Genomic DNA, 24,169 nt, shown 5'->3' on the forward strand with positions numbered 1-24,169 from the left:
TCTTATCTTGAAATAGTATTTCTTTTTTTTAACTCCTTAAATCAAGTGGCTGCGTGCCTTGTCTGGGTCGATTACCATAAGCAGAACATATTCTATTCTTAGATTGAGGATCATAAAACCAAGCGTCTGTGAGGTTTATAATGTGATGTAGTTAGGCACGTAGTTAATGACAACGATATAAACGTGTATATATTGATCGGAATGATGTCAGTCAGTGAGAAGCAACTTTGATTGGCTCTGATTACGTTTCATGTTTGTTGCAGCTACTGGTCTACTGTTTTACGTTTGTCTACGTCATCAATGACGCACGACGCGCCTCAGCCATCCAAGTGCATATTTACATAAACAAGCACACTGCATACACCTGCACAGCTGAACATGCGTACATGAGCCTTCCACGTGAGAACGTATACACTCGAAAAAGATTACTATCAACTCCATTTTCTACATCAACGAATGAAAACAAGCGCATGCGCATAAAAGTGATTTTTAACTCTAATCTTTGCTGACACAGTAACAGATCTTCCCAGGAGAAATTTGAATGAAAATCACGCTGAATTTTTTTTTCTTACTCTTATTTATATATTTATTTTTGGTACTTATGTAGAAAAAGAACCATGCTATCGTCGACATTTTGGGGCCAGCTTACGTAAAATGCCCGAAGTGTCGAACGAAAGCTTTGTGATTTTTTTTTCACGCAAACGCTGGTCATTTTTTTTTTTTTTCTAAACGAAACATATATTATTTCTGTTATTACGAAGATAATTCAATGAAAAATTAATTGAAAAATGAAAATAATATTATATAATAAAATACGGTAAATAATTATTGGACAAGTTTACGAAAGAAAAAAATCAAAATTCAAATCAAGAATAAAAACATTCATTGTAAGGTAAGTTTCATAAAAAAATATTTTTTGAATAATAAACAAATGACAGCAAGCAAGAGCATTTTATTTGATTTTTTTATTTCTTGTGATTGTGTATGCTTTTGTTGTTCAAATCAGGATAAGTAATATTTTTTAATAATAAATCAGTAAATGTTTTATTAACGATATTTTGTATGGTCGCTTTTTTTACTGCTGTGATTTCATTGGCTCAACTTTTCTGAACCTTCCGGTGTTTCGCGTAAACTGGCCGAAAATTTCTGACGATAGCACGATCTTTATTTTGTATACGTCTGTTTTTGTTTGTTTGTTTTTTTGTTTTTTTGGGGTTTTTTTTTTTTTTAACAAATCCGTAAAAGCAATAGTAAGGTATGATTTTCAAAAATATTTATAATATAATTATATAGAATTGATTACAAAGAATACTTACAAAATCATGATACTCGTCGTGCCTCGAGATTTTTTTTAATGAGGATTAATGATATGGATTATTTGGATTATTTGGATTATTGTTCTCATCTTAGTTGTTGTATTTACAACATTGATACATAGGTGATATGTTGGTTAATAATAAATTTTAAGTGAGTTTTTTTTTTTCGACAATTTTTTTTCTTTTGCATGTCTTTGAAGCATGCAGTCATACAACAGTTTCCAACTTCTTTTTATTCTGCAACATCTTTCAAATTTCACCGGTTGATCAGTAAGGGTCACGCAAGACAGTGGTGCATTTTATGATTCTCTTCCCTCATGTTCACAAATGGTTGATTCAGTTTTGTAACTGCATCTGGTCATTGCAACTTTTGATCGCCTCATTCCTGCTCTCGTGCGGTTGAGTGTTTTTCACTGAAGCCAGCGTGCTTCTGATCGGAGAAAAAAGAGTCTCCGAAGGGTGATTCCCATGTCAATAGGAGAGTGGTCATTCTCTAGTGGTCTGCTTTACAGATGTAGTCTCATCTCTTTCTGAGATGTTATTAGGGGGTCGAGATGGCTGAGGAAACTTCCCTTTGACTTTAGTCGTTGAACCGCTGCCCCACGTCCCCGAAGGAGAGGGCGTTCATCACTTATAGCTTTTGTGATATCTACTCCGCTGGCAACTTCCCATGTCACACATGAAAAGGGCAATCTCAGTGAGGAGTTGCAGATTGCATAGGTTGGTAGATTTCAAGCCGCAGGTGTTGTCCAACGCTTTTTGTGCATACGTTGATCTCTCCCAAACAGGACACGCCTACTCTGCATACAAATGACACAGAGCCGAGGCGACAATACATCAAAATGACAAAAAAATAAAATTGTTAACAAGTTATGGCAGAATGAGGACAATATACCGCCGCTGATTAAATAAAGGATTCAGTTCGAAATTTTGTGCAGGTTCTCAAGTTCGACATAAAGATTCCCGGGTCCTCCTAGAGGATTCCTAAAATTGAAGGTCGGAGATTACATAAACAGAGTAACTGGATTCTGTTTACATTTCTTTTTGGGCAAGTGGTATTTTTCACTGGAGAGCTATGAATTTAATAGTTGTCATGTTTTTAAATCTCCAAAACAGCTACATGGTAAAAAGCTGATAATTCCTTTTTTCTATTAAACCAATCTATATAAGGTTCTATTTTGTTCACCAATATACAATTGAATAGCCTTTTGTAATTGCGGATTTTTCTAGAGGAAAGTTAGCTTATGCAAGTGCTAGATTTACGGTATGTTTAATTTAGTGGGTATTCATATGAATTCAAACGGATTTTTAAAAATATTATAGTATTTTTTATAAAATACTTAAAGCTTATTTTGACTATATATATATATATATAAATATATATATATATATGTGTGTGTGTGTGTGCGTGTGTGTGTGTGTACGCGTATATGCGTATATATATGTGTATATATATATATATCTATAATATAAAGCTGAATGTGCGCGCGTGTGTGTGTGTGTGTGTGTGTGTGTGTGTGTGTGTGTGTGTGTGTGTTAGTGTGTGTGGTCACAAATAGGCTCCTATATGGTTGACTATTTTAAAAAACTGATTGCATATAATGATAGAAGATGTACCGAGACACAGGAATGGGTATGTTTGATCCTGCAGAACGGTGGTTCATAAAAATTGTGGGGTCTGCGTTCGCGCCTGGTCCACAAAGTATGGAAATAAAAAAATTAAAAATAAAAAAAAAACGTTTACAAATGTTTTTGATATAGATGTACATAGGAATAATTTGATAAGTATGTTTTAACTTAAATAGGGATGCTATAATAAAATTGTGGGATCTGCGTTCGCGCCTGGCCGCCATAGAATGGAAATAGGCACAAACTTTAATAAAGACTTTTCATATCTATCTGCGTAAGTATACTTTGATAATTATGTTTCAGTTTGAAGAAATATGGTATAATAAAATTATGGGGTGTTCGTTCGCGCCTGACCTCCATAGAATGGAAATATGTCACAAAGTTTAACAAGTTTTTTTTTAATATAGATCCACAGAATATTGTGATAAGTGTTTCAGTGTGAAAAGGTATGGTATAATAAATTATGGGGTTTATCTATTTTATTTTTACTTTCATCATATTTTGCTTTGGTTTAGATACCCCGAATTCGAAGCTATCTCTTTACAACCCTTCCTTTTCATAACCTATCATACTTTAATAAATCAGAGTCCTTTTTCTGTAGGCTGTTTTTGAACCCAGTCAACAACGGGTACTTTTGCTAGTATATATATACTTTTGCTATTATATATATATATATATATATATATATATATATATATATATATATATATAGAGAGAGAGAGAGAGAGAGAGAGAGAGATAGATAGATAGATAGATAGATAAAAATCAATACGAAAAATGTATAGATGTTTATATCTTTTCTGTATTTATTCCCTATATGTAGGAATACAAAAAGTCTTTCGAAAAAAGCGAAATTGTTTCTTTCAAAAGTACATATTTTCGACCGATTCTTCGGTTGTCTTCAATGTAAATGATGACAATATGAGTGCAGGGCGGGCAGAGTTAGCAGCATGAGGGGCACAGGTATAGCCAATGAGGTTAAAATCTATCTGAATATGACCCTTCCAATATTTTTGACTTGGAATGTTCAGCAACTTGTGTGGCCTCTATTCTAAAGCAAGTCTTTCATAAATTGAATTGGACACATACGCATCCCACGTACACACTCGCATAATATATATATATATATATATATATATATATATATATATATATATAGAGAGAGAGAGAGAGAGAGAGAGAGAGAGAGAGACACAGACAGACAGACAGACAGACAGACAGACAGAGAAAGAAAGAAAGAAAAAGAAAGACAAACAGAGATGAGGGTAAAATACATAATACATGATAAAATTAAATGTAGTGGAGACAGAAAGGAAAAAAATTGAAAAATTAAAATCAAACAAAAGAATAACCGACTTCGTTTCTGTTAACGAACGTCTTCAGTAAAATATAAAACATCTAACACCAAACAGGCCAATTTATAGACTTAATTTTTACTTAAATAATGGAACTTATGAACCATATATTAAGGACAGTGGTAACCCAATTAACGTCTATCCACTCTCAAACCATCCAAAAATCAATGATACAATATATATCGAAATCAGTAGGAAAAATAATGAACAGCAACTTCTCTAAAAAGAAAATGTTAAATATACATAAAACTTTCTCTAAGAAAGCATAAAAAGATAGCTATAACAATACTTAAATCAAATATAATAAACGAAAATTACATAAAATACTAGACTTTATAAAGTAAGAAATATGAAAATAATTTAGTTTACATCTTTGTTCCAAAAAGTGTGGATGGATCTACGTGAGGCCTTCACCACTATAAACAGATCATTTGCATGGATTTTGGACAACTTTGTTCTTGTGTCGACCCTATACGTCAAAATCGACGGAAAAATCAAGATTAAACGCTAAAACTGCGTTAATCAACGATTAAACAATATAATGACATAGCGACGAGCATAGTTTAATTGGCATCTGCATATTAACAAATTTAAGTTTCAAGAAATTTCTGGAAGTTCCCGTCGGTCTCATATGAACGAAATACCTATTCTCTAAATAGACCGAGATTCATGTTATATGATGCATAGAACGTATGGCGAAAAATTAAAAGAAACTGTGCTTGATAAAACGTACTCAATCAGAAAAAAAGCACTGTTTTGCATATTGATGATATTCTAGTAAATTAAATAATAGTGCCAAACAGTAGAACGTTATGCCATCTTGACATTTGTGGCATAACGGAAAAATAACAGATTACATTGAATTCAGGAACAATGTTGGGTGTCCAGCTCAATACGGGAAGATTGATATTTTCGAGAGGAAAATACCTATCCGAGGTACATGATGAAATGAGCAGCCGTGAACTATTTTCTGCACATGGAAAAATTGTCTGCAACTACACAACATCAGAATAGCTTTAAACACCCTGCAGGCTATTTAAAAGGAAAAACAAAAGGAAATATCAATTTTATTTGGAATATTATTTAACACGTAACCATGGTGAGAAAGGAAAAAAAAGAAAGAAATATAGAACAGAAAGAGATTCGTTGTTTATTTATTTTGCCTTTTTAGTTTTAAAAGTAAAACAAATCCTTGACACAATGAATATATATATATATATATATATATATATATATATATATATATATATATATATATTCACTAGATTACACGTTGAAAAAAAATAAAAACAGTTGAAAAAAAATATAAATCCGATGACAACCAAAGACTAATTTTTCAATTTTGACCCCTTTTTTTCGACGCGTTTGAATACTCTTTATACCAAATTACAAGTCTGTAGATCAAAGATTCGTTGAGCATATAGGTTGAGAAGTCTCCTAACACATTTTATAGATATATAGATTAGTACTGTAAATTTTGAAAAGGAAATATAAATGTTAATATTCATAGATTAATGCTATCTTTATAAAACTGTTCAGTATTTGAGATAGAACATCAATCAATGTGGGTAGTTAAACTTATGCAAAGTATGATTTACAAACATATATTGCTGACAAAACAAGGAATGCAAGATAAGGTGAATTATTTATTTATTCCATGGAGTTTCAAACATTTGTCTTTTTTCTTCAGAAGAAAACTTACCGATCAATGATGCTGGTTGAATTTTTTTCCAATTTTCAACCAGCATCATTAACTGAAATATGTTATTGTTTAACTACATCTACATACTTGGAAATCAATTTGAAGCATTAGAATCGACACATTTTTGCCAAGGAAAAATATTTATTTATTCTATTTGCATAGAAATCCGGTGTTCTTGAAATGATGAAGTCATTGAAGGCCGATTCAGCATCATCTCGGCTTTTGAAGCATTTTTCGCGCAGGAAGTTGTCGTGATGCTTGAAAAAGTGATAATCAGTGGGCGAGAGGTCCGGTGAATATCGCGGATGAGGCAGAGTCTCGTAGCCCAATTTGTTCAGCTTCTGCAGGGTCAGTTGAGTAACATGCGGGCGAGCGTTGTCATGGAGGAGAATTGGTCCCTTCATATTGACCAATCTCAGGCACATACGTATGAGCTTCTAGTGTATTTCGTTAATTTATCGGCAGTACTTCTCTGCCGTAATCGTTTCGCCGGATTCAAGAAACTGTGATGGATGAGACCGGTCGAAACCCACCATACAATCACTATAACCTTTTTTTTTAGTGCAATTTCCGCTTCGAGAAGTTTTGTGGAGCTTCTCCGGCATCCAGCCACCGTGCCGAGCGTAGCAGGTTGTCGGAGAGGATCCACTTCTCATCACACGTCACAATCCGCTCGAGAAATCTGTCGTTTTGTTGCGTAGAAGGAGCGTAGAATACACCTGAAAAAGATGATTTTTTTTATTATCGTTCAAGTTATGCGGCACTCATTAATTCAACTTTTTTACTTCCCTATTTTCTTTAAATAACGAACGACTGTTGAGTGATCGACCTCGAGTTCAACAACAACTTGCCGTGACCATCTTAATCTTTGATGTCCTTGTCATTATTGCGAAATTTCTACACGTTCGTTAGTGGTTCCTGAGCCAAACACATCATTGATATCACGAGCTGTTTCGGCAACTTTTCGACTTAATTTGAACTGGAACAAGAAAATTATGCGGATTTGAATTTTGTCTATACTGTTAAAATGCCTGCAAAAAAAAAAAAAACGAATGAAAAGATTAAGAACGGTAATAGCACGATTCGATAGAGCGAAAAATGCGCTTCAGATTGATATGTTAGATAGCTATATATATATATCAATGAATTAATTCAGAAATCATATATAAATGTAACATATGTGAGAAAACGATTTTGTTTTTTCGCCAACCTTCTATACGAAACAACATTTTACTTAATTGCTAGTTGGAAAAAATCCCCCCTTCATGAATATGATACTTCAAGATTGAATTGAAATCTAAATATCTACAGACATGTTTTTCGTTGATTATGATATGTCAGCGTGGCTTATCTTAGTTAAATTCTAAATCATCACCAAATCGCCGGATTCAAGAAGCTGTGATGGATGAGACCGGTTGTAAACCATCAAACAATCATTTTACCCTTTTTTGTTAGTGCAATTTCGGCTTCGAGAAGTTTTGTGGAGCTTCTCCGGCATCCAAGCACATACACGCACACACACACACACACACACACACACACATATATATAGTCTTGGAAGTTTTTAACCTTTAAAACTATACAAAAAATATTTTTTATCATTCGTTAGAAAACCATATAGTCAGTAAGTCATTTAATCACCTGCAATCACTGCATCAACTCGCTCTCGAATTTACTATAATACCAATAATTTATTTTTCAAGGGATCATCAGTTGTTTACCATGAAACACTGTTATATATATATATAAACATATTTATTACCTGCAAATTTATTTGGTCAGATAAACACCTCTCCCTCTCTCTCTCTCTCTCTCTCTCTCTCTCTCTCTCTCTCTCTCATATATATATATATATATATATATATATATATATATATATATATATATAAATTTTTACTATAATAATTATTAAATACCTAGACACTAGTATTTCATCCTTTCGGGAATCATCAATGCAGGGTGTAACGATTAACACCGGTCGATAGATTTGAACCCGGCGATAAATGTCATCTCTGGCTTCATTAGCAACGCCCTAATCCATTCGGCTACCGTTAACCGCGAGAAATACCGTTAAAATGTAAACATTTATTTGTTAAATGCTTTTTAACGTCTGCTGTCAGAGTGATAAAATCATTATATGATTATCTGCACATAAGAGCTAAATTTACCGACTTTGTTTCAACTGAAAATGCTCAACGATAAGAAACGAGTTTCTTAAAGGGTCTGACATAATTATTTACTATTATAATTATTAAATACAGGCACTAGTGTTTCCTCCTTTCGGGAGTCATCAGTGAATGGTGCCCCGATTAACACCATATATATCTTAAATATATATATATATATATATATATATATATATATATATATATATATATATATATATATATATTCGAACCCGGCGAAAGAAGCTATCCATGGCTTCATTAGCAACGATTTAATCCATTCGGATACCGTTAACCGCGAAAAATACCGTTGAATTGTAAACATTTATTTGTTAAATGCTTTTTAACGTCTGTAGGTAGTCTGTGTGCTTGCATATAATGATTAGATCATACACAGACTACCCAACACGCACTAACACTCATATGCTTGCCTATGTGTATATGATTAGTTAGTTTTGCGTATGTTTTGGCTCTTCAAATAAGACATACGTTCATTCTCTGTTTACGCGATCAAGTGGATAAAAGCGTTCTATTTATTTAGTTATTTTTTTAATTCTAATTTGTTTTTATTTGTTTTTCTTTGCGTTGTGTTTTTCTTTACGTTGTGACGTCACCTCCCCGGCAAGTTACTTGACTATGTTTCGGACATATTGACAAATTCACCTTACCATAAAAGGCGCGATTATTTATGTCGTGAATAGACATGCTAGGGATATGAAGAATGGAGGTCTTGTTCCGCTATCACAACCCAGTGACAAAAATAAATCATGTCTTTATTTGAATTGTAACATAATGCTATTTAGGATATAAATTAACTACGTCAAAGTAGATACATTCGTGAACAATTATTTTTTTAATAGAGAATTTAACATATGGACCTAAATATTTAAAATAATGATTCTCCAATTTAGCCGACCTTTGAAAAGTACGGCGAGAATCCAATTGTTTTGACAAAGAAACTATCAAATGGGTAATAACTTTATTTCTAAAGTAAAAATCAAAATTGAATATTAAATCACCAATATTAATCTAATATATATATAAAGCGTGTATGTATGTATGTTTGTATGTCTAGCTGGAATTGAAAAATACAAAACAAACTACCACAAAGTTAGTATTATCTTGACTGGCGTGCCCTGAATGTATAATATCTAAAATGTAGAAAAATATCATTCTATGGGTGTGTGCAGGGGGGTGTCAACTGGGTCATATTTAGTCATGCTGTCGGTTTTTCAGCCATTTCCAATGTGATAATGATGCCTCCGTTCAGACTCAAGAGACAATAGATAACCCCTGAAAGGGTAGCTGCGTGTGTAATTGTGCGGCAAAGTTGCGCAATCCCAATCACACATTTCCTGTATCGTCATTGCTTGAGTTCAGTGGCAAAAAGTCCTAGATGACTGGAAACAATGCTGTGATAAGTGAGGAGCAATTGCAGCATCTATTTTAGTATTAACCAGACTCAAAGTGGCTTAACTAATCAACGAATATTTATGCATGTATTTCCAATGCTATCTATAATATAAAAGAAAGATACATGGCTAAATAGTATGTCACAAAAAGCCATCGAACATTAATTAATGAGAAATGAATTACTTCCCTTTATAGTCGCTCTTAATCAATTAAAAATCATTAAAACCACTTCCTTTCCAAAAATTTTCAAAATAAAAAAAACATGGATGTCTGTTTACGGTTTCAAATTTGAGTACTTTATTTTATAATTTAAAAAATTAGTCATGTTGAAAGGAGACTAAGTTTTTTTTATAGATTCTTTTTAAAATTAAAAAAAAAATGTGTAAGTGAATTGACATCTGTTCCTTTATAAGGACCAAGTAAAGAATAGATACCTTGTAGCAGGACACAAAGACTGGCGCACATTTCAAGTGACACCGGTTGTTCAACCTTGACATTGACGTTGGTTGTTTGTAAACACGTCAAATAGCAGACATGGTCGAATGTTCGCGAGCAATATTTAAAAAAAAATTATTTACAAAACTTTTTAAGATTCTTCTGCTAGAAGGTATCTTTTCTTTACTTGAACCCTTTATAATTTATATGAAAATTATTCAGAAAAAAAAAACAAGACAAAAAATGTGTTGTGTGTTGCATTTTAATTGAAAAAAAAATGTAAATTTTTGAATTAATTTATTTTAGTTTTAAACGGATACAAAAAGAATTTACTAAAAAATTGTTTTAAATTCATCGTTATTTGTTTTATTTTTTATTCATTTTATTTATAATGCATTTTAAAAAAATTTTCAACCACTGTGAAATTTCCATGGATTCTGTTAGTTATTATTATTTTACATAAACGAATAGATTCTGCAGAGGTGAAGAGAGTGAGAAAAGTGGAAATGAAAAAGGTGGGAAATATATAGACAAACTAAGATAAGTAGAGAGATCGAAATGTTAATATAAAAATATTATACACACTTTTTTAGCTCTTCTATTTTGATCGAGGACAACGTCAGATAGTGCTTCTAGTATTAAATAAAATGCACCATTTTAAAATTTAATGTTGCATCTAGTAGCCACTTTAAAAATGTCGTATTCTACTGAAAATATTTTCTTTTTCATCATAAATTATTTTGCTTAAATCTCTAAACTCTGGCGCAGCCATTACTTTAATTAATTGGAATTCTTATTGGGATGAGTCATTTTTATTATTTATCCATTTATTTATTGCGGAACATTATCATCCTCTTCTAGTTGTTGTATCACGACGTTTTGGCCAACTATTTCTCTGACCTTCGTCAGGTGGTTAACCGCGACAGGATAGGAACGCCGAATGTCCTAACTGCATCCTCAGAAATTACTGCCTTCCATAGTTGTTGTCGTCTCACCTTGTTTTGGCCAACTAAGCCTCTGGTTGATTTTTGGTAGGATTCAAACCGATATCTTCAGACAATGATCGCTTGGAAACGTAGTGGAGACGTTTGGCGGAGACGTTTTATCAGTTTGGTGCAAAAGTTTGTGTCCGTTTGTAGAAGGGGCATTTGAAACCATTGTAATTTATTTATTATGCATATTGTTATTACTTTAACATGTCACTATCATTAATTTATATTTTTTCTATCAGATTTTTAAAACGTCATTCATATTGTTCTGCAATATTCTCACCCATGTTAATCCGAAAACTTTAATTAACATAGTCATCTAACATCATGATAATAATTGTCCTCATACAGCACTACTGACCAAAGATTTCATAGGCGAGCTTAGTTGGGAAATATACAGCATACTATACATTTTTCTGACCTCCATCGGATTATTACTTATTTTGAAGATTACAAAACCAGTTAGATGGCCGGTTCAGTAGATTGAACATGAGTTAGATTGATATTTCACATCACAACCCAAATAATTTTACAAACAAGACATTTAACGCTGGCTGACAGATAAAATCAAGTTATAGATAGCAAAGTTCGATATTGTTATGAATAAATATTTTCAGAAACACGCAGATTTTTATTATTTTTAAAATGAAATTTAAAAATAATCAGCAATACCTTTTGCGCCGACCTTGTAAAACTTGAAAAATACCCGTCCCAGGACGGTTATAAGCAATATGTATACCATTTTGAACTTTTTGAAGTTTTCATGCCTAAAGGTATATATAAGCGATACTTGTGTACTCTACGCATCCCGTAAGTGAGAAAACATAATATATTTTTTGACAGATTAAGTGACTAAACTAAATAGTAGCTCGCTTATTAATTTTTGGTGTGATTGTAGATGGTTTCGAAAACACTCCCTTGATAAAGTTTACAAAAACAATAGTCTGTCCCCGTTACCCACAACGTATCCCATAATTCAAGATAATAGATTCATTAGTTTATGAGTTTACTCTAAACATACATATTATTCACGTCCATGCTTGCACACTGGCATGGTTAAAATTTTATTACATAACATTACACAAAATTTTATGTAGATCATTTTTTTTGTCTGTCAATTTTTCTATATTTCCCTTATTTTAAAAGTTTTGGAAAGAGGGGACGAGTTTGGGTATTACACCCTCTAAATCGTATTTTTTTCAATAACAAAATAATGATAAATAGCAGAACCCGTGGAAACCCTAACCCTAACCTTAACCCTAACCTTAACCCTAACCCGTGCAAATTCAACGGCAGTTAAAACCTTTTAAAACACTTTATAAATAAAATGAATAAAAATCAAAATAAAACAAATAATGAATTTAAAACATTTTTAGCAAATTCTTTTTTAACCTTTTAAAGTTAAAAAGAATTGACTTAAAAATTAGATTTCTTTTTCAGTGAAGATTAAACAAAGGATTTCTTTTGTTTGTTTTTTATTTTCTTCGGAATAATTTTACATAAATTATGAAGGAATAGATGTCAATGTATTTGTACATTTCTTTTAAATTTTAATAATAATAAAAAAACTTTCAGATAAAAACAGCCTCGTGTATGACTTCATGTTTGAATTATAAATAAAATAGCAAATTTGAAACCATAAACAGACAGCCATGTTTTTTTCGAGAGGAAATGGTTTTAATGATTTTTAACTAATTAAAGGCGAATATAAAGGGAGGTAATTCGTTTCTTATTAATTGATGTTTGCAATACTGATGTTTTTGTAACACCGGACGTACGGGCAAGTAAATTAATATTTAAATAATAATAATAATAATAATAATAATAATAATAATAATAATAATAGTAGTAGTAGTAGTAGTAGTAGTAGTAGTAGTAGTAGTAATAATAACAATAATTAATAATAGTAGTAATAGTTGTAGTATTAGTAGTTATAATAATAATAATAATAATAATAATAATAATAATAATAATAATAATAATCATGATGTGTCTATGGTACTCACCATATTATCCAGGATATATATTCCATAATTCATAATGATCTGTTCTTTAGTTTATGGGTGACTCTTATACATAGAATAAATAGTAACATGCACATATACCTAATATACCCCAGGCGAGTAAAGTTAATTCTCCGAAAAGAATAGCTTTATACCATTTTATTTTCTCTTACAAAGATTCAAATCAAAATATGATGTTACTAAATTTTATGTCTGGAATATTGATTCCAACTTTAATCAAAATCTATTACATAATTTTGATTCGAGAAACTGGGCAAAATAACAATAAATAGAATAGACTAACAATGTCTCTTCTCTGTGAAAAGAAGGTGTAGGAGAGAGAAGATGATATCATTTACTAAATTGCCTAGTCGATTTTATGTTTTATCAAGCCAAGAAAGAGTGCTCTGAAGAACGCCTTCCAAGGTGTGGCAACAGAACTCCATTTGGTTCTTATACAAGTAAAGGATTGAGCTAGGAGTGTGTTTTAAATGCTGAGAAGTATTTCTTGACCGAATCCGGAAGATTGATGATGACAGAATCTCACCAACCAAGAATGGTGAGCGAAAGCATCACATTGTATGAATAGAAGAGGGAAGATAGTCACGTGACGAACATTAGTTGCGCGATATATTATTAGAATTTCCAAGAAACAGTTGTTAAAACTTCCAATTTTAGTCTGAAAATATACTGTAGGTAACCGATTCTAACAATGTATCGCTAAGTGTTTTCTTTAGATCAGGGATCGGCAACCTTCGGCTCTAACGAATCGTGTTTGGCCCGCCATCTTACTCAGGTCACGATATAAACACAAACGAACCAAACCACAGTGATGGTTGAGAGACTTGATATATTGTGTCAAAATTCAAATACTTATTGAATATAATTATATTATATTTAATACTTGCTTTTTTTTGTTGTTTTGTTTTTCAAGCGCACAGAAAATTTATTTACATATCTAGTAACATTGTTGTCCTCCTTGACAATATAGTAAAAGCTGTTTAGCCCTAATCCTATAATAAACATAGATTTTTGTCCCTCAATGTGCAAAAGGTTGCCGACATCTACCCTAGATTGTGCCCATAAATGACAGAGGAGAGGTCCGATAATGCTGAAATCTTAGACTCCCATAAAATGAATAATCTGAGACCGCTGGTGACCAATGAGTAGTATTACATGCATAGAAAACGGAGTTGTTAAACCCGATAGTGTGATATGCGACAAGAAGGAGAAAGTAACAACTACTGATGCTTAAACAGAGATTAGACAAAAAAAAACGAGAAAATAACGAAATATCAAAATCTTACGTACGACATGAAAAGAAACTGGAATCTTAGGAAGATCTCCGCCATTTTAGTAATTATAGGAGCAATCGGGCACATAAAAAGTACCTGACGAATACACACAGCGAACCAAGTACAACACAATTACGAACAAAGGGGCGGCCAGACTCTTAAAAAGATCTCCCAATTGGAGTCTCTGAAATTGCGGAAGGTATTGCTACTTTTAAAACCTTTTAATTCAATATTATTGCTAAATTCAGTTAGGCTGTGGTAGTATTATGTGTATCAATTCGGATTCTGGAGCCGACAAGACGAGTTCGTCCCATCAATAAATCTCACTGACTTGCCTCTCTGTAGAGGAAGTTTGCAAATAAATAATGAACTTAGTTCTAAAATATTCGACAAATACTATTTGTTTCTTTCTGTTAAGTAGAAATTTTAAAAATTTCTTGTTTGCATTTGGAACAGTTTAATTAAACTAGATACCTCTCTCTTTCACACCCCTCTCTCTCTCGTTATATATATATATATATATATATATATATATATATATATATATATATATATATATATATATATATATATATATATACATAAACTTGTTTTCTCCCACCGCTGTAATTTGTAATTTAATGAATTATTGAAAATAATCGAACACTTCGGATGCACATCTCCACTCGAAAGCACTCCATACATCATGTTTCATGAAAATGTTTCTACATTTTTCATTTTTATAAAAATTATTACATTTATTCCGATATATCAACTTCTCCCAGAATATATGTATTTGTGTTTTAATTGTAATGCAAGATTATGTTTGCATGCTACCAAAACAGTAAGAGGCAGATTGAGATAATGTATTCTTGTTTTTGATGTGATGGTGATGTTTATCGGCCCAACAGTGGCTTTATTACTGTCAGACTGCTGATCTGTTTAACCCTAAGAGATTCACCCTGCCAGGTTTTAACTTTTCTCTAAGAAGGGGTTACTTTATTGCTAATCGCCTGAGGCGCCTTGACTGGACAATGTTGATGGGAACGCTCATGCAGTTTTGTAGATAAGAGTGCACTTATCTTAACGTACCGGCTTTTCAAAACCACGGCTGACCATGTGTCAAACATCGAGTAGGTAAATAATATATTTATCTTCAAGTCCTGAGTCTGAAGAATTACTGGTATTGCTTCTTCCAATTCTAATTGAGTTTCTTTATTTTGCAGTACATATGTGACATCATTAGCATATTTTGATGCAATGAAGATGGAGTCTTGGAATTTCTTTCGTTCATTCTTAAGACATTTGACTCACGATGGTGACGCACCTAACTGGAATCGCTGATTTGTAGATACACTGAAACTCATAATCCTGTTTAACCAAGCTTAAATCTCGAAATCTATAATATATAGTTTATAATATATAGTTTATTGAAAAAACGGCAAAGTATATTTGTGGCTAGATTCGTCTTTTAACTAGATAAGATGGACATTTATTTTTTTACTCTTTACGAATCCCAATGTTGAAATTTTAAGAATTAAACGGCCCCTTGCTAAATTCTTGAGATCCTTGGTATGAATTTAAAAGACATCAACTAGTCACGCCCCATTTAGAGGCTGAGAAAAATGTGCTCCATAGTCATCATTGCTCCCAGGTCCACTTTAGGCCGGAGTGGTAATACCTGTTAGGACACCCGCCGCTATCAAATCAGACTGTTTTAAGGTACTGGCTTTCTGACCAAAAATATACCAAACATTGATACTATTGTTTTTCTTCTTTCTCTTTGCAAGACTCAATCATGCAAAGTAAAAAACAAAAATACTTTATTTCTACAAAAGAAACAAACGAAATACAATGAATAAATATTTGAAAATATAAAGAACTTGAAGCATAAAAACTTTCTTCAATATTACTAGATTCAGCATTAACTAGTCCGAGAAAAAGTTTAGACATCGTTAAACAAAACAACCATACACTAAATTCTTAACTATAAAATAAACCATCAGTTTAAAAAAAAAGTAAACCATCAGTTTAAAAAAAAAATAAACCATCAGTTTAAAAAAAAACATCAGTTTAAAAAAACCCTCTAAATTCTTGACTATAAAATAAACCATCAGTATAAAGTTTTTAAAAAAAAAAGCATGAAAATATAATTTTAGCTCGAATACAACGTAGAATAATAATATGAATAAAGATAAATAGGATAAATAACCATTTATGTTCCACTGAGTTTGAAAATTAAAATAAAGTAGATGTCCTGACACCCATACGGTAATTCGGTTAGTGAATAGGTCATTTCTCTTAGGCAAAGTGATACGATGGTCAAAACTAATCTGCCTCTTGAAACTCGACTATTGAAAAAAAAAACAACAGGTTGCTCTGTCTTTATTAACATTACTGTATTATATTTGGTAAGTGAGTGTGTGTGTGTGTGTGTGTGTGTGTGTGTGTGTGTGTGTGTGTGTGTGTGTGTGTGTGTGTGTGTGTGGAGGGGGGTTAATAGAATACTTTTTTCAACTTGAAGTTGTCCGGTCTCAATTGATGTAAATTACATTAGATTTTATCTCTTCGGACTATTTCCATTATCAACATAATTTCTCTTCATATTATTGCAAAAACGAGAATCAAGAATGTGATTGTGTTTTGTTCTACTCAAAAGGAGCAATAAACATGCGATTACAGTATTACATTTGAAAGTGATAGCTTCAATATATTAATTACATTATTTATTCGGCACATTAAAACAAGACAGTTAGCCGGAGGATAAAGAAAGCGTTAAGAAGAAAGACAAAAAATTGGGAAGAGAGAAAGCGAGAAAGATAAAGACACGACCGGATAAAGAGACAGAGATATAAGTTTTTTATATAAATATGTTACAGATGTTACACACATAATTTAATTTCTATAGTTTTATATGGCCCAGGAAGCGCCGGGTAGCCCTGCTAGTATATAAGAAATAATTTGTACACATGTTAAACATAAAATTTATTTAATGTTTTAATAGAAATATATTCGATTTTTCTTGGTATTCAATTTATAAATTTTTGGCAGTATTTCACGAAAAAGCTTCTGTTTGGTGTCGCTGTCATATTTATCGTTTTTTTTTTGTTTTGTTTTTTTTTAACAGGAGACAAGGCGTTATTCTGGAAGTACCTGTAAATAAATGTCTGTTGTTTCAACTGAAATTAAATGAGTGGAATTTTTTTCTTGTCTTTGTTTCCTTGCGACTGTCCGCATATACCGTGTGGGTTCCGAGTGTTGACATGTAACAACTGCGTTACATGCAGTTGAAATTATTTATACTCAATTCTAATCGTTCAAAATTCTCACAATGTTTCTTCACTATCGAATGTAGTGTGATCTCCACAATTCTTTCTGGTTGAATTCATCCATTTCGATTTCTTATGAAAGAGTTTTCTTATCTTTAGTTGATAATCCTTTAATATTTTAATATAATTTTTATTATTTATTATTTTAATATTATTATTTAATAATTCTTATTTTTAAGTGTTATTATTTATTGGTAAATATTGTGCTTTGTTTCATTCAAATATATATATATATATGCATATATATATATATATATATACTAGCAAAAGTGCCCGTCGTTGACTGGGTTCAAAAACAGCCGACAGAAAATGAAAAGGAAGGGTTGTAAAGAGATAGCTTCGAATTTGAGGGTATCAAAACCAAAGCAAAATATGATGAAAGTAAAAATAAAATAGATAGACCCCATAATTTATTATACCATACCTGTTCACACTGAAACACTTATCACAATATTCTGTGGATCTATATTAAAAAACCTTGTTAAACTTTGTGACATATTTCCATTCTATGAAGGTCAGGCGCGAACGAACACCCATAATTTTATTATACCATATTTCTTCAAACTGAAACATAATTATCAAAGTATACTTACGCAGATAAATATGAAAAGATTTTATTAAATTTTGTGCCTATTTCCATTCTCTGAAGGCCAGGCGCGACTGCAGACCCTACAATTTTATTATACCATCCCTATTTAAGTTAAAACATACTTATCAAAGTATTATTATGAACATCTATATAAAAAAAAAAACACATTTGTAAACTTTTTTTTTTTAATCTTCAATTTTTTTATTTTCATACTTTGTGGACCAGGCGCGAATGTAGACCCCACAATTTTAATGAACCATCATTATGCCAGATCAAACATACACATTCCTGTGTCTCGATACATCTATCATTATATGTAGTCAGTTTTCTATAATAGTCAACCATATAGGAGCCTATTCGTGATCAGACACACACACAGACGTTCAGCTTTATATATATATATATATATATATATATATATATATATATATATATATACTAGCATGGGTGCTCGGCCGGCGTTGCCCGGGTATTTGGAGATGTACGTTGAGAAAAAAAGAAAAGTGGTCTATTTTTTTAACTTGGACTTATGACCCCTTAAAATTTATTGTTTTGGGCTCAAATTAAATTATTAAGTTAGATCCATTTCCATTGAACCTATATCTAAAATTTCAAGTGTTTAGACCCAAAATTGTCGGAGGAGTTTGGTAGAGTTCTCAAAGGTCAAATCGTTGAACTTTGGCCCCTTAATCGCCAAATTTCTGGCCAAAAACCGATCACATCGATTTTCCCAAATCTCAGTAGCCTGTATATTAAATTTCGAGTCTGTAGACTTCAAATTGACAGAGTTATTGCGTAGGGAAATGTACACACACACACAGATACACAAACAGACACTTTCACTTTTATAGATATACTAGCATGGGTGCCCGGCGTTGTCCGGGTATTTAGAGGTGTACGTTGAGCAAAAAAAAAAAAAAAAAAAAAGGTCAATTTTTTAAACTTTGACCCCTATTATGACCCCTTAAAATTGATTGTTTTGGACTCAAATAAAGTTATTAAGTTAGATACATGTCCAAGGAACCTATATATAAAATTTCAAGTGTTTAGACCAAAACTTGTCGGAGGAGTTTGGCAGAGTTCTCAAAAGTCAAATCGTTGAACTTTGACCCCTTAATCGCCAAATTTTTGGCTGAAAAACCGATCACATCGATTTTTCCAAATCTCAGTATCCTGTATATTTAATTACGAATCATTAGACTGAAAATTGACAGAGTTATTGCGTATGAAAATGTACACACACAGACACACACTCACAGACACTTTCACTTTTATAGATATATACAACAAATATATTCTATCAAAATAGTTTCTTCAACATCTTTGGATTCGGCATTAAATAACCTGAAAAGGGTTGGTATGCCGTAAAACAAAAACAACTAACCAACCAACAATATATATATATATATATATGTGTGTGTGTGTGTGTGTGTGTGTGTGTGTGTGTGTGTGTGTTTAAAATAAAATCTTCTATTGCTGATAGTAATGATAAAATAAGGAATATCTATTGATTTCAAACTGCCATTAAAATTAAAATCGATACATTATCCTTTACGAATGTATTTTTACATTCAGGAAAATATGTGCACATTTAACATTTGTTTTTATGATAATCGTGAAAAAATAACAAATTTATAGTCAATATATATATATATATATATATATATATATTTACAAAAGTAACAGAAAGCGGGAGACCAGTACCCGCATTAAGCTGGTCTGCAGTCTGACATGTTGCTGGCTATCTTGCTCTTGCGTGTTGCTAGATGTCAACATTTTGAACCGAGAGAGAGAGAGAGAGAGAGAGAGAGAGAGAGAGAGAGAGAGATTTAGCTGTCGTACAAAGCTAAAACTCTGTAACATCATCTGTGTATAGATAATCCCTCAGCCATGGAAATGTTGTGACGCGTGTAGGCCTGAAATGCTGGAAGCATGTAGTAATTGAGCTGCCATCATTTTATGTATATATGTATGTATAGGTGTATGTATGTTCATGTACAGGTGTATGTATATGCGTGTATATCTATGTGTATATGTATGTATATGTGTATATGTATGTATATATGTATGTGTGTGTATGTATTCATGTATATATATTTTTGTATGTATGTGTTTATATGCATGTGTGTATGTGCGTATATGCATGTGTGTATGTGTATATATACATGTGTGTATGCATATGTATGCATGCATATGTGTATGTATGTTCATGTTTGTGTATGTGTGCATATTTATGTATGTGTATGTATATTTAGGTAAGTGTATATATGTATATATATATATGTGCATATGTGTACATGTGTGTATATGTATGTATATGTGTATATGTATTTGTGTGTGTATTTATATGTATGTACATGTGTATGTATATGTATGTGTGCGTGTTATGCATTGTGTATGTATGTGTGTGTATGTTTACAGATAGGTATGTGGGTATGTGTATATATGTATATTTGCATTTATATGTATATATGTATGTATGCCATTGACTTGTCTTGTGTATGTTGATGTATGTGTACTATGTATTGTGTATATATGTATGCATATATGTGTGTTATATGCATGTGTGTATGTGTATGTATGTTTGTATGTATATATGTGTATGTATACTAGTGACTGTCTTCAGTGCCATGTCTGAGCGTGTGAATTTTGCCGGCAGGACTAAAGTCATTTTCGGCTCATAGACTTTCAGAATGCCTGAGGGAGTGCCACTCGTCTGATAAGACGTTGCAATCATCATCATATATATATATATATATATATATATATATATATATATATATATATATATATATATATTTGCTAGCGTTAAATACCCGGCGTTACTAGATTGAAGCATATTGCCGGACTTAGGGTTTTACCACAAGCTATTTAAGATACACTGAATTTCCTAATCTGTTACGATTTTCCTGAAAGGTGACCAAATGTTGAATTTATGGAAACATAAAACACATCCATCTTCAGATAAAAATATGGGAGTGCGAAACATTCGTTGATCATCATCTATGCTATGCATACTACGAGAATCAAACGAAAATAAGTTTCATAGCTTTAATAAAGATAACTTCTGTTTTTAAACGCAACCGATGTCGTCTAATAATAATTAAAAAAATAAATTAAATATAAATTAAATTAAAAAAAGTTAAATAAATCAACTTTAATTAATATTTTCAAGCAAAACAATTAAAACAACTCAATGACTAATATTCGATAATAATATGGGGCTGATTATTAAAATAGATGTTCATTAATATAATACGCAAATAAGGTTACTTCATGAATGTATATTTCCTTTGAATAAATAGTATATATAGAAATCATTCTGGAGCGAAAGTGTGTAAACGTCCGTTTTCAGTACGTATTAATCAGATTGTGAACAAACAAACAAACAAACAGGGATACTATTTTATTTTAATCTATTATTATATAAAATGAACTTTTCTGTGTGTGTGTGTGTGTGTGAGAGAGAGAGAGAGAGAGAGAGAGAGAGAGAGAGAGAGAGAGAGAGAGAGGTTATGGATTTTGAAACGATGGGGCCGATTTTTTTAAAATTTCACACGAGTATACTTGATGTGTCTGGGAGTGTACTTAAGTAAGTTTTGTATCGGAATGCGTCTGATAAGTATCGAAAATCGATTATCGAAAAAGTCCGATTAAAGAAGGAATACCGATTTTAACCGAAGTTAACACTTTTATACATCACAAATGCATTCGAGAAGTTTTATAACGGCACAAGCAGAAACGTCCAGCCTATGAAATTCTTTTATAGAGCAGCGGCTCGTTTAAAATGAACGTTTCTGTTTAGAGAACAATTGGGCCATGATACTTGACTTTTGTACGTTTAACTTTATTTCAAGTTATTTTGTAAAAATAAAATCAACAGTTGGTTCTTTGATAAAACAGAGCACATTCGAAACGAATGTTTCTGTTCAGAGCACAATTGAACCATGATACTTGACTTTTGCGTTTTAAACTTTTCGTGAAGCCATTGGTTACAGATAATTTTATAAAATCAACAGTAGATCCTTCTACAGTGCAATGTAGATTACAGTGTATAGTAGACTAAGTAACTTAGGGAAGACAGAGACGTGAAGCTTCCTCCTGGTATGCTGCGGGGGATCCCTAACTAGAGGAGGCAATCAATCGATTTGATTTTAAAAAAATGGGCGATTTTACTGATTTCGATAACAATAAAAGTATGCGAGGGTGGAATATTTATTGATCATCATTCAATCCTGGACAACGTCAGGTCTCGCTATTAGTATATATATATATATATATATATATATATATATATATATATATATATATATATATATATATATTAGCATGGTGACCCGACGTTGTCCGTGATTGAATGATGATCAACAAATGTTTCGCACTCCCATATTTTTATTGTCGTCGAAATCGGTGAAATCGATTATTTTTCAATGCACCAGGGGGAAGCTCACATGCCTCTCGCTATGACTTATTTCACAATACAGTGTTGTTTACATTGCACTGTAAAGAGCCTACTGTTGATTTTATAAAATTATTTTTATATATAATAACTTGAATTATACTTTAAAATGCAAAAAATCAACTATCATACTCCAATTATGCTCTAAACAAAAACAATCATTTCAAACACGCCCCTCTCATATTAAAGAATATACTCTTGATTTTATATGTCGAGCCTTTCGGCTTGTATGGTAATACAACTTCGCGAATGCACTTATGATGTTAAGCTGTGAATTTTGGTGCATATCGCCCGTTCCTTCTTTCATCGGTTGTTTTCGATTATCGATTATCGATACGTATAGGAGACATTATGATACAAAACCTATCTTAGAACACTGCCAGTCACATGAAGTACCTTCGTGCGAAATTTCATAAAAATCGACTCAGCCGTTTTTGGAGTCCATAGGGAACGAACACACGGACACACAAATACACAGAGACGCAAAGGTCTTTTTATATAATCTCATATATAAACGGCTATATGTCTGTCTGTCGGTCTGTCAGTCTTTTTGTCTATCGGTCTGTCTCCATAGTTTCAAACTCTATTTCCTCCGAAAATAAAAGGGGCCGTCAAATGATTGGATTCTTTACTGGTCGTTCTTTTATGGGTCTTTAGCCGGTTAAAATGGTTTTTAAGGCGTCAAAAATAAGTAAAAATTGAAAAGCAAAATCATTATATATTTTGCATTCATCTTAGTTTATTTTTAATCTTAATTTTTACTCGTTTTATGTGGGTGCCATGTTATCACAGTGGTAACGTCACCAGCTTTGAATACAACGGTTTCGGTTTCGATTCTAGCTGACGGCACCTAAATACTTTTTTTTAAAACTTTTTGAAATCCAACTCTATAATAATATATACGAAACCTGGAAAAATTAAAATATAATATTCCAGCGTATTTGACGCCCGAATGATATTTTTAGGTCAACATATTTTTTTTTTTTACATAGGAGTCATCACTTATCAAGGCCCAGAGGCGACTCGAGGATAAGGGTTAATGAGTATACACTGGCCAATGTGATTATAGCGTAGTAGTGGAAATTTCGTCAAATTAAGTATAAAACTATTTTTTAATTGTTTCCAGGTTTAAGTTTTAGAGATGATCGGTCGGATTATGTGACTTTTTTTTTTTTTTATATGATCCCGCTTCACAGCAGTTGCATTAACAATATAAATTAATTCTATGACATATCGGTTCTCTATTCTATAAACAAACGTTCATTTTTTTTAAATAAGTTCTCTCGATAGAGCTGTCCAATTGAAATAAAAATAAAAGGCTTAAAGTTTACGCATGTGAATTGGTTACAAACTTGTACGACGAGAACAGATTCCAAAATATTAAAAATGCCAACATCAACCTGAGGAACAACCGTATACAACTATGAATATTCTTTACCAATTTCTCAAGTATAGTGTATTTCAATCGTTTCATGTTCACCGCGCCAATGAAGTTCTACTTACATAATTAT

At 32.1% G+C, this 24,169-nt stretch overlaps 1 long non-coding RNA gene across 1 annotated transcript in view; it reads left to right on the forward strand.

The window, feature by feature from the left end:
* Positions 1-231: 231 nt before the first annotated feature.
* The window catches only part of LOC145259257 (uncharacterized), a 96,129-nt gene continuing 72,191 nt past the window's right edge, over positions 232-24,169 (forward strand). The window contains exon 1 of the long non-coding RNA XR_013864145.1: positions 232-892. This is a non-coding gene — a long non-coding RNA (uncharacterized LOC145259257). The remainder of the gene's footprint in view (positions 893-24,169) is intronic.

Source organism: Euprymna scolopes, chromosome 3, assembly GCF_053919585.1.
Source record: "Euprymna scolopes isolate OS-2025 chromosome 3, ASM5391958v1, whole genome shotgun sequence".
Lineage (NCBI taxonomy): Eukaryota > Metazoa > Mollusca > Cephalopoda > Sepiida > Sepiolidae > Euprymna > Euprymna scolopes.